The sequence below is a fragment of the Pleurodeles waltl genome, chromosome 6, assembly GCF_031143425.1.
Source record: "Pleurodeles waltl isolate 20211129_DDA chromosome 6, aPleWal1.hap1.20221129, whole genome shotgun sequence".
NCBI classification, from domain to species: Eukaryota; Metazoa; Chordata; class Amphibia; order Caudata; family Salamandridae; genus Pleurodeles; species Pleurodeles waltl.
Window position 1 is genome coordinate 36150190 of NC_090445.1, and position 16058 is coordinate 36166247.

Consider the following 16058-nt stretch of genomic DNA (forward strand, 5'->3'; position numbering starts at 1 on the left):
AAGCCATTGTCTAGTGAGACACTGTTCAAAGCATCCGAGACTGAACCAGTTAGAAACATCTTACAGGTGAAAGCTCAGTGTTGTGGTGTCTTTCTTTGGACAAGACAGCATTGAGCAGTTACAGGACACAATACATCAATCTCCCTCCTATGTGAGTACAGACACTGGACATATAAAGATAGCAATGGCTCCTCCCTGCAGTCTGGCCACCTAGATTGAGTCCTCGAAGTTCACTGAAATGCCATGTAGGCATCTCTCCTGTCTGTCACCAGTCGGCCTGCACTTGTCATTTGACCAGTGGGCCCTGGGCACTTGTGGTACCATGAATAACCAGGATGTACTAACAGAATATTAGAAACAAAAGTATTGCTCAGACAAATTATAGCGTCAAATATATCGAGGATCAAAAAATCGAGAAGTGCAAATAGGTAAGTAAAGATTTACAATTCTTAACTCCTCGTCTACGTACCTTGTATATATATATATATATATATATATATATATATATATATATTGTCAAGGTATATATAGTAAAACTTTGCTTACCTATAGAAACTTGCCTTCATGATATTTTTGCACTTGATATTCTTGACAAAATATTTTGTCCCACAATATTTTTGTTTTCGATATTTTGTCTAAACATCGAACAAACCTCTACACCATAACATTGACCCCTCTCCATTGCACAGAGAGCCATGTACCATTTTACAGAGGGCTCAGATGTACAAGGTAATTGTGTTTTTATAGGAAAACTTCATGCTGCAGTAGCATTGTAAGTAATTGATGTTTTTTTCTCGCTATATCATACCTGACAATTGTGGTGGTTAATGCACGTGCTGCAGAGTTCTATGTGTGAGCTTGCCACGTGTTCCAATTATGATGAAATAGTTTGGAGGGTTAGAAGTTCCTTATCACAAAATGCAAACCGACTATCCAAGAAAGGCCTTTAGGCCTCACAAGGGATATGGAAAACACTATATAAACACTAGTGCAATAAACTACAGTACCAGTGGCTGGGTGTGAAGCTACTCTGATTACCTCACTCCTCCTACATTGATGGTGATAACGTGTCCCTTACTAGATAATTTACTTAGGCAGGGACTCGTTTTAGGCCAATGAATCTTTTGAACCTGATTGAAGACACCTTAGAACGAGGGAATTAATCCACATACCAATCAATAGGTCAATAACATCATCGATATTCACCATAACAAATCAGTTTAATCTAAATAATGACATTAATTAAAATCGGGACACACCATGACCTTTCAGTCATGAATAACCACACATATTTTTAAGGATTGTGATATTTATTCCCTATTGGTTACAATCTACTAGCAAGTTCATTAGTCTCAAAACCATGAAACACATCAACACTGTTATAATATGGCAACTCGAAAAAGATTTCATCAAAGCAAGAATCATAAACATTGGAACATAGCACGATGTCAACATGGATTAATCTTAGCAGAGTATCATTAGTGCATTATTCAACAAAGCATAGGTTCAGTCATTTGTCTATTCGTGTCCGTCTAGTGAATTCCTTAACTAACCTCGAATCAGCATTCGCATGTCGGGCTTCATGCAAAACAATTTAGCAACACAAATTTAGAAAACATCTCACTATGGTCTCTCTCAAAGAAGCAGTTGGTACATAGAAAGGAAAGGCAAACAGACAATTACAATTTCATCATTATATAGTTACCCTCCGTAATGGGTCAGCAGACAGAGTCAGTCTTCGTCCTCAGGACATCAGTTGATTTGCCATCAGCCAGGAAACACAGCAAAGTTCAGCAAGACGGGCAAGAAGGGACACTTCCCTCATAAGAAGGAAAAGTATGGAATGGGCTAGGCAAGAGTGAGGATGGTTTGAAGAGTCAAACAGCAAAGTCTTTAGGCAGAGTAACAAAGTGGCTAGGTAATGGCATATAATGGCTCCCAATCGCCGATTTCTCCTTGTGTTCAAGAATTATATTGATCCTGTTGTACCGTCCCCTAATTTCCAATTGGGCAAGTTTTGATGCACCACTATCTCCATCCAATGGTTTACTAGTCGCCCCATTAAAATTGTCACCTCATAACAGTTCTCAAGTAATTTATTGGCTCCTGTGATTGACGCCTCCAACGGGTAAAATGTAAGGTACAATTTCATGTTCTCGCGGTCCTCTCACAGACCCAGTCAGTAGTTTCATTGTCTATACCAGTTTAGGCGACCTTGTACCTGTTGCAATTTTACACTGTTGCATTAGGCAAGAATGACTCCTTGAGCAAGTCGAGTCTCATGAGAAAATGTTTACTACGGTTACACACATCTTCTAGCTTCTGAAAAAGTACAACTACATGTCCTTCAACAAGTCAGCACATTGCACGATAGAAAAACACATTCAATATGAAACCGGGCAGCTAGGCCTGACTCATGCTAACTAAGGCCTAGCGATTAATCAGCAAAATATTAACCTATAACTCTTGATAGTAATACAAAATCATACATTAGTACATTAATAATTCATCATTAATCAATTTCATTAGTCATCGTATACATTGGCGGCCACTCCCCGTGGGCACATTTCAAACGCACATTTAGTAAAACACAGCAATACAGTTTCTATGCGATATCATTAAGCATTAATTTGCTAACATTTCATGTTAATTTTGATTATAAAAGCTAAATATGCTTTATAATTAGTTGACGTTTTGTTGGTTTTAATTGTACAGACGTCGAACCACAAAGCCTGAACACTCATGGCTTAGGGTTTACTGGTCACAGCTTTAGAGTGGTGAAGATCTAAGGCAATGATTCTAACTTTGGTTACCTTGGAAAAATGAAACACTGAGCTGGGCCCTGCCAAGATTCAACCACTGACCTACAGTACACAAATAGCTAAAGATGCAGCCATGCGTCAGTAATGTGACTACCTTTACTTAGTTTAAAATGTTAAAATTCACCCTCTTTTGTTTTAAATTTAAATCATTCTCATTAAAATAAATAAACGCTATTTAATGTATTTATAGAATGTGTATCGACACTGCAGAAACTGCACGCAGAACATCCCACTCTAAAACTAAGGCACTGCTGTCCACCAAAGGATGTAGTTTTGTAACTTAACTTCACATCACTTCACGATGAATAAACTGCACTACAGCTTTTTAGAAAGTCTCTAGACTCGATAATTACTATGTAAAAAACACCACTGGGAAAGCAATGGAAATGAAAGATAAGCACAAGAGGGACGTGAATATACAATAAGGGCCCAGGGAAACCTGGGAGACTCCAGGGAGCACAGGAATCAAAGGGAGAGAGACATCATAATTCAGGACTTTCTACTCTAGAGTGCGAGGATGCAACTGCATCTTTTCACTCCCTAAGGGCTTTCAGCATTATCCTGTTGGCACCTCACTAGCTCCAGTCATACCTCTTTCTAGCAGGGAGCTTGATGTCTTACAAAATATGTATGTTTTAGCTGCTGGACTATCCTTAAAAGGCGAGTTACCAGATGGAAGATCTAATACAAAGATTCAAGAGTTATTTTCACACCCCAAACGTCATCATTATCTGAAGCACCATCACTATCACCAGCTGCTTCATTGGTCCTTCTCCTGTCAGCTGGAAAGAGTCTTGTTTGTGTCTTTTATTGGATTTCTGCACCATAAGAAAGTTAACGCTAGGAGTCCCTCCATCACTCTGGATCAGGACTTCACAAAGACCACTCTGAATCTTTCACACCACTATAGGAGCTGTTTCTCAACACATCCCTCCTCCGGATGCTGATGCTGGCTTGACCTTTGAGACTGGCATCAGTAAATCCCGCCAACTGTAATCAAAGGATGTTTGGCTTGTAATAGATCCCTGCCGTAGGGTCTCGACCATGCACTTTCATAGTCTGCCTCTCTTACCTGCTCAATGTGATCGGGCGCCATTTTGGAAATTCCCATCTCACTGACAGGTCTTTCTGTCCCTCTGCTCTTCTCCATCATATTAACCTGATCATCAGAAACTGCTACTTTGCCTGATCTTCAGACACTGGCCACATCCCCCATTCGTCCCACCACCGTTGCAGCCTGCAAAACATCTGGCAGAGGGTTGCTGGCCTGTGCTACACCAAAAGGCACCCGGAAAAACTATAAATATCAAACATGCATGACACCCCAAGCAATCCCTGTCTCTCCAGCCAGTGGATCATTGCACTTGTAGTCTTGATTTAATCAATTATCTTTGTGGCACACAAAGTGCTGCTGATTGAAAATTAGGACTGGCTAAGTTGTATCACATTGAATGAGTTTACTTGGTAGTAGTGAAAGAACACATTACTCACCATATGTCAGGCCTGTTTACAAGTGGTGGATGATAAGAGTATTTCTACTTTTTCAGTTACTTGATTACAACTGGTCATGCCCTATAGCATCCTGTTCACTATAAAATGTGCATTAATTTATGCAAAAGTGGATGTTCTGCAGCAGGATATGAAGACGTGAATGCTTGTTATTTGCCAGTAAGAGAATTCCATAGAAGAAGAGTAAAGTAACACAAACAAAACTTATAAAAGGGGTTGTGACAGACTATGCACTTTTGTGAAAGATGTTCATTTTGAAGGTTAAGGATAGTGGATGGCAAAATTGTAGGCTTAGCACAAATATAGAGGTTTACATCCTGGCATGTGCAAGTTATGTGATGATGGGAACATTGTTCTTGTCTGCTATGCCCCAATGCACACACTTGCCTAAAGTGGTAGCATGTAGAGGCAAGGAAATGTTAAGGATGTGCTAAGCAGGTAAATACATTCATTTGCATAGCTGCCACCCTGCACTGTTCAACGAGGGTCATCTTCAGATTCCCCTATAGTTTTAGCCAATAGTTTTTTACATATTGCATGCAGCAAAGCAACAAGTCCCCGAATCCAAAATACTTTTTGGATGATGGTAGAGCAGATAAGAGAACATATAACCACTGGGGATATGTGTATTCTTTTATTTTTTCATTCCCTATATACCTATGTACTACCCCCTCCCGTGATGTCTTCCACATTAGTTCCCCTACTTATTTGTGACTGATAATTTATTTGGAAAGTACAGAATGTGAAGCTCATAGGGAGTTGAAGAATGATGTGGAGGGAATGATTTTATACTTTATGGGACATTGTAGGCCATGTCAAGCTGGACTGTATGTTTTCAGGTCTGGTAATGGCTTAGTGAATCCTGACATATTGGGATGTTTCTTGCATCCATTTATGCCATCCCCAGATGTTTTTTTTGCAACATCTGATTGGGGGTTGTTGGATCTGAAACACTTGGAATGGAAATGTGTGCCTAACTTGGTCCACTCAGACACTAGCATGTGGGAACTGGCACATTAGTCCAAGACAAGCTGTATCCAATCAACACATCTGGCTGCAACTATGTTGGACATCACATGGGCACATATGTATTTTTATTTTGAGGTGTTAAAAGCTCAGCACCATAATATTTGTCACCCTTTAGAGGATAGGTTATCATTACTTTGTGCACATGGGCCTAGACCCTGATAACCGTCAACCTTTAGATTTCGACGCAAACCTACATCAAATGTCCACATAGGAGGGGATTGCTTACCAGACCACACCCCTGAGTGGGCACACAGGCTCTGCTTTGCATAAGGGTAGAAGGCTTTCCCAATATTGGATTGTAGGAGTAAGGGGCACTGTGGGATTGATTAAAGTAGAGCAAATTGGAACTGTTCTCAAAGTATGTAGGGAAACCAGCTCTAAAGGAAGCGCTCCTCCTTTGGGTTTGATGCCTGCCTGACTGGGAGGACAAAACCAGGAGCCTTTTAAGGTGTTGCCTTACATTTGATTCTGACAGGAGAGGCCCCTTTGAAGTCAATTAAGTGCCTGGGTGCACCCCAACGGGTCTTTCTGCCATGAGAAGAGAAAAAACCCACCACCCCCAAGGCATTGTCTCTGCTCTGGGACCAATTTTCACATGTAATTAGGGCTAATTGGCAATTGGGCTACTGTTGGAGAGTTCATGCAGATTAGCCTCCAAGAGCTTACTGCAGGGAAAAGGTAAAATTCAAAAACCTTATTTTTACTTAATAATTATTCTAATTTATCTTCATTAATATTTACAAAGAAGGCTTCCTTCTGTTAAGAAAGGGTTGTTTTGACAGGTCATATTGCAGTTTTTCCACCACAGTAGTCAGGGTACACAGAGTAGGCCTGAGTCAATGTTGTCCTTGCCACTGTAGTGGATAACACAATAGATGCTATAGTCCACGAGTGGCATTTCACTTCCATTGCCTTGAGTGCACTTTGTACCCCATGTACTAGGCTCTTGTACCAATTAGAAATAATTCAACCAAGGGGTGCAAAGCCAAAAAAGCAAACCGGGCAAAACAATTTAGGATGACCAAGTAGAAAAGACAACCTTCCTATAGAATATATCTGGGTGTAAGCAGTTATAGAGGTCTGCAATACTTGCACGTCTCCAGAAACCTACTTGCCCACTTGCTGTAGTGAATCAGATGTTAAAAGGGCAAGCTATTTTTAGGGCCTACTATTCCAGTACAGTGAGACACCATAAGTTCATAAGTTGACAAGACAGATGTTCTTTTCATTCGGACAGTCAATGAGCAATAAAGATGCCTTTTAAATCTTGTTTTTATCTTGTCACATTTTCTGTTCAAAGACATAGGTCAAATTTCAGCTTATGTGTTCTTACAAATTGCTGCTTATTTTATCATGGAGATTGATATTTACTTTTATTTCCCTGACTACAGAGTTAGAGAAGTTTGCAAAAGTGAACTGTCTGACAACTGTGCTTGGAACAAAACATTTAAATCGCTCGTAAATGAACTGTACACATATTTCAAAATATTTTTCAGTAATTAGAAAAGTACTTTTCTGTAATTCTGACGAGAGATGCAAACAAATATTTTACTATGATGAAAGCAAATCAGAATTCTTTACTTAGGGCCAGATGTATCATCCAGTTTTGCATTCGCAAACGGTGCGAATGGCCGTTTGCAAATGCAAAAATGCCTTTCAGTATTTATGAAAGGCATTCGCAACGCAAATTTAAAGAATCCCTAAAATAGCAATTCCTTAAAATTGAGAGCCCGTTTAGAGATAAGAAATCGCAAATAAACAATCCTTATTTGCGATTTCTAAACCACATGTAACAAGGAATTCCTTAATGAGAATTGGGCATTAAGGAATCGCTATTACCACCAAGTTGAACTTGGTGGTAACCATGTGCAAATTTTTAAAATTGACATGTAACGCACACATGCCCCGTTGGCATGTGTGCGTCTTACATGTCCTTAAAAAAATTCTTGGGGTGCGGCAGAGGGGGCCTTAGGGCCCCAGCACCCTGTGGTTTGGATTTCCCAAATTTTCAAATTCCAGTTAGGAATTTACAATTTGGGAAATGCAAAAAATTCGCAAATATGCCATTGGTGCGAATGGGGCCGGTATCGCAATTTGCGATTCGGTATTAGCATTTGCGATTTTTAAGAAATCGATATTACCGAATCGCAAATATGATACATAGCATTTTGCGACTCAGAAATAGCGATTTCTTAAAAATTGCTATTACCGAATCGCAGAAGGCTTTTTTGATACATCTGGCCCTTAGTGATATGCAACTGATAAATATTTGCAGAAACTCAATTTCCACACATTATCATTTGTACACTACGTAGTTTTACCAGTAAAACTGCACGCCAATGGAAACGTTTGCGGACACTTCAATGTAAAAATATGTCTGTCTGTAAATTACAGTGCACTATCACTTCATGTGTCAGTAATATATTTATTAAAATATACGAACTGAGAAACATTCCTATCCCCACTCTGATGAGAATGCTCTTATTGAACGAGGAGACATAGTCAGTAGCCACATGTATACTATATGTGGTCTAGAATTTTGTTATAGCTCTTCCAAACATTTAGTTTATTAAATCAAATGAGTTTCTGTACAGCAGACATGCTGAACTCACATTTTTGAAGGTGCTCTTATATGTGATAATGAAGACAAATGTGACTCAGTGAAATAGAATATTTGCCTAAGATCAAAGAATATGAGTCCATTTTACAGATCAGGTACATTACAATTAGGCTGGGTAGATTATTCAAGTCACTAGACATGCAAGTCTGGTAACATGTTTCTGATTTTTCAAGGCCTGACTTGATAATTATATAGCATGTGTCTGTAATTACTCTGTTGCAGATTTGATTTTCATTTTTTTAAACGTTTAGTATTTGTTATTTATTGCAGACATGCAGTATTGTATTGTAGTCACTTTGTAGTAGAGAGTTTGTGTGTGTATTTAGAGTACTATTTAGTGATGCAGTGTATTACCTTTCAAAAATGGGATTTTCACTGTAATAGTTATATATGTGATCTTACATCACTAGCGTTTCTCTTGGGTTTGAAAATATTTTTGTTTGTTCACCAGTTATAAGGCTTTTGCATGCCATTAGACAAATTACTGTTTTGTCTAAAAGAAAAGGCATAGGAAGTTATTCTCATTCTGCAGCTATTTAAAATGTACTTGATATCACAATGTTTTGCTTGCAACTTATCTACCTCTTATTGTGCTGCAGTTACAGGACATTCGCCTCGTATTACACTTTTGCTATGGAAAAGATGCATGTACTCTGCTTTATTTCAGCATTGGCCTTACTGCGCTGTATCATTTCAGCCTGCATTTGCTACTGCTCGGTTATTACCATGAATTTTCATGTTCCCGCTTTGTAATCATTAATTTTTGTTTTATCGCTTCTTATTTATTTAATATATTTCTTTGTAATGGTTTGGTTTGGTGCTTGCCTGTTATCTGACCTTATGTATTTTTAACATTTCACTTACTTTATAATTATACAGTTTTGAACTGTAATACTTTTACAGATGTAGTGTATTTTCATTATTCAGTTTTAATAATAATTATTTCTACATGATATTTCTAACTATGCTATGATTAAGACACAACTGTAAATAATCCATGATTATTTGGTACTTGATTATCGGAGAGTCATTATTATCATGTGTTTGTGTCCAACTATGGTGACAGTGTAAAGTATTTATAAATGTAATTTAGTTCTAGAGTATTTGTATTTCGTTTGTAATGACAGGCTGTCTATTGTCTGTAATTGCCCTACCCATGGAGGTGCTATAAGGATAGATAAGATTAAAGAGAAAAGTGTCAGCTGGTATGCTGTAATGTCATGGTCTTTGGCTGCCTTCCATTTTAGCATGTTTGGTTATACTTTCATTACCAAGTTTCATTTCTCATTAATTTGACATTATAGGAAATTTGTAGATTACTATAATTACTATAGTAATACTTACTACGATTCAAGGTATAGGCCTAATATCCTTCCATTCTAAAGTTATATGATATTTACCTGTCCCCAGCATGCAGTTATTGGGGCATCCTCTAGTATCACTTCTTAATTTTGGGCCTTTGACTTCTAACATTTAATATTTATTGTGGATTTTGTTATCCTTACTTCCATCGATTTACCATTGTATTGTTCGTCTTACATGGGTCATCCAAATGCCTTTAAGAATAGGCTTCCTTTTCTATTTCTCAGACCCTTTAGCCCCTTGCATATTTCACTCTGTATATTTTGATCATTTGCCTGCTTCTCTTTCTAGTTGTTGAAGATCAGTAGTTACTGATATGCATCTGTTAAAACTCTGCAATAAGAAAACATTTGCCAGTCATCCCTCAGTAGGTGTTGACCAAATGTCTGTATTGTCTGAGATTTGTCTGTCATCTCTATGTAGTTATTGGATTAATGCATAGAAATCCCTCTGGACATGTCCCTTTCTAATATGTGGCTAACAGGCATTTTCCTGTTTCCCTGTAAGAAACCGGTGGAGGACGATTATCTCTTTGCATTTAACATGCATTTCTGTGTGGTTTTAAAGCGTCTGTGAGATATGCTTGGAATAGGAATTCTGTGTGTGGGATTCCTATGATGTAACTTAGAAAGGTGTTCAATCAATCAATCAATCAATATATTTATAGAGAGCACTACATACCCATTAGGGTTTCAAGGTGCTGAGGGGGATGGGGAGGGGAGCTGCTACTGGTCGAAGAGCCAGGTCTTGAGGAGTCTTCTGAAGGTGAGTAGGTCCTGGGTTAGTCACAGGTTGGTTGGGAGAGTGTTCCATGTCTTGGCGGCGAGGTAGGAGAAGGATCTGCCTCCGGATGTCTTTCGGTGGATGCGGGGTACAGTGGCGAGTGCGAGGTCTGCGGAGCGGAGCTGTTGGGTGGGGGTGTAGAAGTTGAGTCTGTTGTTGAGGTAAGCCGGTCCGGTGTTGTGGAGTGCTTTGTGTGCGTGGGTAAGGAGCTTGAATGTGATCCTCTTGTCAACGGGGAGCCAGTGAAGGTCTCTTAGGTGGGGGGGTGATGTGGTTGCGGCGAGGTACATTGAGGATCAGTCTGGCGGAGGCGTTTTGGATGCATTGGAGGCACTGTAGGTGTTTTGTCGGGATGCCTGTGTATAGTGCGTTGCCGTAGTCTAGCCTGCTGCTGACGAAGGTCTGTGTTACTGTTTTTCTAGTGTCTGTTGGGATCCACTTGTAGATCTTGCGGAGCATGCGGAGAGTGTTGTAGCAGGAGGAGGAGACTGCGTTGACCTGTTTTGACATGGAGAGGGAGAAGTCGAGGATGAAGCCCAAATTGCGTGTGTGGTCGGTCGGTGTTGGTGGGGTTCCTAGTGATGTTGGCCACCAGGAGTCGTCACAGGCGGAGGGGTTGGGTCCGAGGATGAGGACCTCCGTCTTGTCCGAGTTCAGTTTCGGGCTGCTGTTTCTCATCCATTCGGCAACAGCCTGCATTCCTTCATGGAGGTTGGACTTGGCGGTGTGTGGGTCCTTGGTGAGGGAGAGGATGAGCTGGGTGTCGTTGGCGTAGGAAATGATGTTGAGGTTGTATTGGCGGGCTACTTGGGCGAGGGGTGCCATGTAGATGTTGAATAATTTTGGGCTGAGGGATGAGCCCTGGGGTACGCCACAGATGATTTTGGTGTCTTTGGAGCGGAAGGGGGGAGGTGGACTCTCTGGGTTCTGTTGGAGAGGAAGGATGTAGTCCACTCGAGGGCTTTCTCTTGTATTCCGGCTTCGAGGAGGCGGGTTCTCAGAGTGTGATGGCATACCGTGTCAAAGGCGGCTGATAGGTCCAGGAGGATGAGGGCTGATGTTTCACCGTTGTCCATTTGGCATCTGATGTCGTCTGTGGCAGCGAGGAGCGCGGTCTCGGTGCTGTGATTTTGTCAGAAGCCAGACTGGGAGGGGTCCAGGATGTCGTTGCTTTCAAGGTGGCGAGTCAGTTGTGCGTTGATGATTTTCTCGATGACCTTCGCAGGGAACGGGAGTAGGGAGATGGGTCGGTAGTTCTTAAGGTCCTGAGGGTCTGGTTTGGGTTTCTTAAGGAGGGGGTTGATTTCGGCATGTTTCCAGCTTTCAAGGAATGTTGCTGTTTCAAAGGAGATGTTGATGACCTTCCGTAGTTGGGGAGCGATGGCTGCGTCTGCTTTGTTGTACACGTGGTGAGGACATGGGTCTGACGGTGATCCGGAGTGGATGGAGTTCATGAATTTGCGTGTCTCGATGTCGCTGATGTTGGTCCAGGCTGTTTGGCGATCGGAGCGGGTGGTGTTAGCAGGGGTGGCGTCTGGCGTGGTGGGGGCGGCTGTGGTGTTGAAGCTGTCGTGTATGTCGGTGATCTTTTGGTGGAAGAAGGTGGCCAGAGAGTCGCAGAGCTCTTGTGAGGGTGGAATGTCGTTGATGTTGGCACTGGGGTTGGTGAGTTCTTTCACGATGCTGAAGAGCTCTTTGCTGTTGTGTGCATTGTTATCTTGGCGGTCTTTGAAGGAGGATCTTTTGGTAGTCTGATTAGTTGATGGTGTCTGCGGGTGGCGTCTTTGTGGGCCATGAGGTTGTCAGGTGTGTGTTCGGTGAGCCATTTGTTCTTAAGTTTCCGGCAGATGCGCTTGGAGGTCTGGAGCTCTTCGGTGAACCAGGTGGCTTTCTTGGTGGCTTGGTTGTTGGTGGTCTTCTTGAGTGGTGCGAGGGAGTTGGCGCAGTCGTTGATCCACTGTCTGAGGTTGTGGGCGGCGGTGTCTGGGTCGGTGGGGTCGTTAGGCGGGTTCTGGGCAAGGGCGCTGGTCAGCTAGTCTTGGGTGACTTTGCTCCAGTGGCGGCGGGGTGGCTGTAGGAAACGGTGGTGCTTGACCTGTTTCTAGAAGGTGAAGTGGATGCAGTGGTGGTCGGTCCAGTGGAGTTTGGTGGTGTGGTTGAAGGTGATGTGGGTGCTTGTGGAGAAGATGGGGTCAAGCTTGTGGCCGGCTGCGTGGGTGGAAGTGGTGACGAGTTGTCTGAGGCCGAGGATGGCGAGGTTGTCGATCAGGGTGGTGGAGTTTACGTTGTTGTTGTTCTCGAGGTGGAAGTTAAGGTCCCCGAGGAGGATGTAGTCTGTAGAGGCGAGTGCGTGGGTGCCGGCGAGGTCAGAGATGGAGTCGCTGAAGGGTGCCCGTGGTCCGGGGGGTCTGTAGATGAGCGTTCCTCTGAGGGTTGTGTTGGGGTCGGTGTGTATTTGGAAGTGAGGATGTTCGGCGGTCTTGAGGGTGTCATCCGTGTGGGTGAGGACCTTGAGGGTGGCCTTGTGGACGATGGCTATTCTTCCTCTGATTCCGTTTGTGCGATCCCTGTGGGTGATCTTGTAGCCCTCTGGGATGGCTATGGCGATGTCAGGTGCCGAGGAGTCGTTCCACCAGGTTTCGGTAAGAAAGGCCACGTCCGGGGCTGAGGTGTTGAGTAGGTCCCAGAGCTCAATGGCGTGCTTGTACAGTATGCGGAGCGGGTGTTAAGGAGTATGCAGTGGAGGTGGTTGGTTCTGGTTGTTGGAGGTTTGGTGGTTCTGTCGCAGGTAAATCTGCAGTCGTGGCAGGAGAAGGGTCCGTGGGTATTTCTTGGTGAGGACTGGAAGTATGTTGTGGAGCGGCCAGGGTTGAGTGCGTTGAGGTCGCTGGCAGTGTAGTGGTGTCTGGGGATGCGGGGGTTCCGAGGACCGGGGGGGTGGCGCTGGGCACGGTCCAGGCGTGGACGGGCGCAGACGGGCTTGCCTCTGGCGCGCCTTCGGTGCGCCAGCGGCACGCCCGCTGCGCGCGACCGCCATTAAGAAGGTGAGGAGCAGCTGGGAGGCGGGAGGCGTGGACGAATGGGGGGTCGAGGGGGGCGGGGCCGCAGGGACGCAGCGGCGGGAAGAGGAGACGGCTTGGGGCAGCCGAGGTGCTGGGGGGGCAGGGGGTCAACACGGGCAGCGAGAAAGAGACAAAATAACAGCTAAAACTGGGCAAAAAACAAAAAAACACGGGGCAAACAGACAGCTGAAACCAGGCAAAACACAAGGAAACACGGAGTAAGCAGACAGCTAAAGCTAGACAAAAACACGGAAAAACACGGAGTGGATGGCTAAAGCTAGGCAAAACACGAGAAAACACAGAGTAAACAGACAGTTAAGACGAGGCAAAACAAAACAGCTGAGACAAGGTAACTCAGGACAGGGTGAAGGCACTTACCACTAGACACCAGGGATGGCCAGCAGGGAGCAGCGAGGGCGGGGGGGAGGACACAGGGACAGCTGGATGTCGCTGTTCGTGTGGGGAGCGATCCAGTGGCCACAGAGGTCAAAGGTCAGTCTCCGCGTCGTGCAGTGACCGCCATTAAGAAGGGGAGGAGGGAGGGAAGACCAGCTGGGAGTCGGGAGGCAGGTGGCATGGACAAATGGGGGCTCGAGGGGGGCGGGCCGCAGGGATGCAGCGGCAGGAAGATGAGACGGCTCGGGGGAACCGAGGCACTGGGGGGGCAGTGGGTCAACACGGGGCGGCGAGAAAGAGACAAAACAACAGCTAAAACTGGGCAAAACACGAAAAAACACGGGGCAAACAGACAGCTGAAACTTGGCAAAACATGAGGAAACACAGAGTAAGCAGACAGCTAAAGCTAGACAAAAACACAGAAAAACACAGAGTGGACGGCTAAAACTAGGCAAAACACGAGAAAACACGGAGTAAACAGACAGTTAAGACGAGGCAAAACAAAACAGCTGAGACAAGTTAACTCAGGACAGGGTGAAGGCACTTACCACTAGACACCAGGGATGGCCAGCAGGGAGCAGCGAGGGCGGGAGGGGGAGGACACGGGGACAGCTGGGTGTCGCTGTTCGTGCGGGGAGCGATCCAGTGGCCACACAGGTCAAAGGTGTTGAACTTCTTCCTTGGTAAATAGTTACAGGAACACTCCAATTACCAGAACATTTCTTTATTGTATGCTACACTTTACAGGAAACAGGTCCGTCTTGTTCCACTGCTACAACCAACTCCTCCCACAAACGTTTGTAGTGGAACTCAACTATCTTGTGCTTAACATTTCTGAGATTACAAACCATAACAAAAGGTTCCATGAGGAATCAGTTAGAGAGCGAGACAAGCTGATGCTGAAGCTGTGGGTTACCACTGAAGATGTTACGTCCATGTGAATAAAGAAATACAAGGAACATATCACTGTATTCCGTGGTTACTACAAATTTTGACGACGAGGGCTCTGCGCAGCGGGCATAGATTGTGTGAGTAACCCCCACTCCTGGAAAAACGTTGTAGGAAGTTGGCTCTGTATGTACTATTTCAAAGTAAGGAATAGTGTGCACAGAGTCCAAGGGTTCCCCTTAGAGGTAAGATAGTGGCAAAAAGAGATAATTCTAATGCTCTATTTTGTGGTAGTGTGGTCAAGCAGTAGGCTTATCAGAGGGTAGTGTTAAGCATTTGTTGTACACACACAGGCAATAAATGAGGAACACACACTCAGAGACAATTCCAGGCCAATAGGTTTTTGTATAGAAAAATATATTTTCTTAGTTTATTTTAAGAACCACAGGTTCAAGATTTACAAGTAATACTTTAAATGAAAGGTACTTCACTTAGGAACTTTAGGAACTTTGAATTAGCAAAATAGCATATACAGTTTTCACATAAATGACATATAGCTATTTTAAAACTAGACACAATGCAATTTTCAACAGTTCCTGGGGGACGTAAGTGTTTGTTAGTTTTTGCAGGTAAGTAAACCACCTACGGGGGTCAAAGTTGGGTCCAAGGTAGCCCACCGTTGGGGGTTCAGAGCAACCCCAAAGTTACCACACCAGCAGCTCAGGGCCGGTCAGGTCCAGAGGTCAAAGTGGTGCCCAAAACGCATAGGCTTCAATGGAGAAGGGGGTGCCCAGGTTCCAGTCTGCCAGCAGGTAAGTACCCGCGTCTTCGGAGGGCAGACCAGGGGGGTTTTGTAGGGCACCGGGGGGGACACAAGTCAGCAGAGAAAGTACACCCTCAGCGGCACGGGGGCGGCCGGGTGCAGTGTGCAAACAGGCGTCGGTTTCGCAATAGGTTTCAATGGGAGACCAAGGGGTCTCTTCAGCGATGCAGGCAGGCAAGGGGGGGGCTCCTCGGGGTAGCCACCACCTGGGCAAGGGAGAGGGCCACCTGGGGGTCGCTCCTGCACTGGAGGTCGGATCCTTCAGGTCCTGGGGGCTGCGGGTGCAGTGTCTTTACCAGGCGTCAGATCTTTGAAGCAGGGGGAGCCTCTGGATTCCCTCTGCAGGCGTCGCTGTGGGGGCTCAGGGGGGCCAACTCTGGCTACTCACGGTCTCGTAGTCGCCGGGGAGTCCTCCCTGTGGTGTTTGTTCTCCACAAGTCGAGCCGGGGCGTCGGGTGCAGAGTGCAAAGTCTCACGCTTCCGGCGGGAAACGTGTGTTGTTTCAAAGTTGCTTCTTTGTTGCAAAGTTGCAGTCTTTGTGGAACAGAGCCGCTGTCCTCAGGAGTTCTTGGTCCTTCTAGATGCAGGACAGTCCTCTGAGGCTTCAGAGGTCGCTGGACCCTGTGGAACGCGTCGCTGGAGCAGTGTCTTTAGAAGTGGGGAGACAGGCCGGTAGAGCTGGGGCCAAAGCAGTTGGTGTCTCCGTCTTCTCTGCAGGTTTTTCAGTTCAGCAGTCCTCTTCTTCATAGGTTGCAGGAATCTAG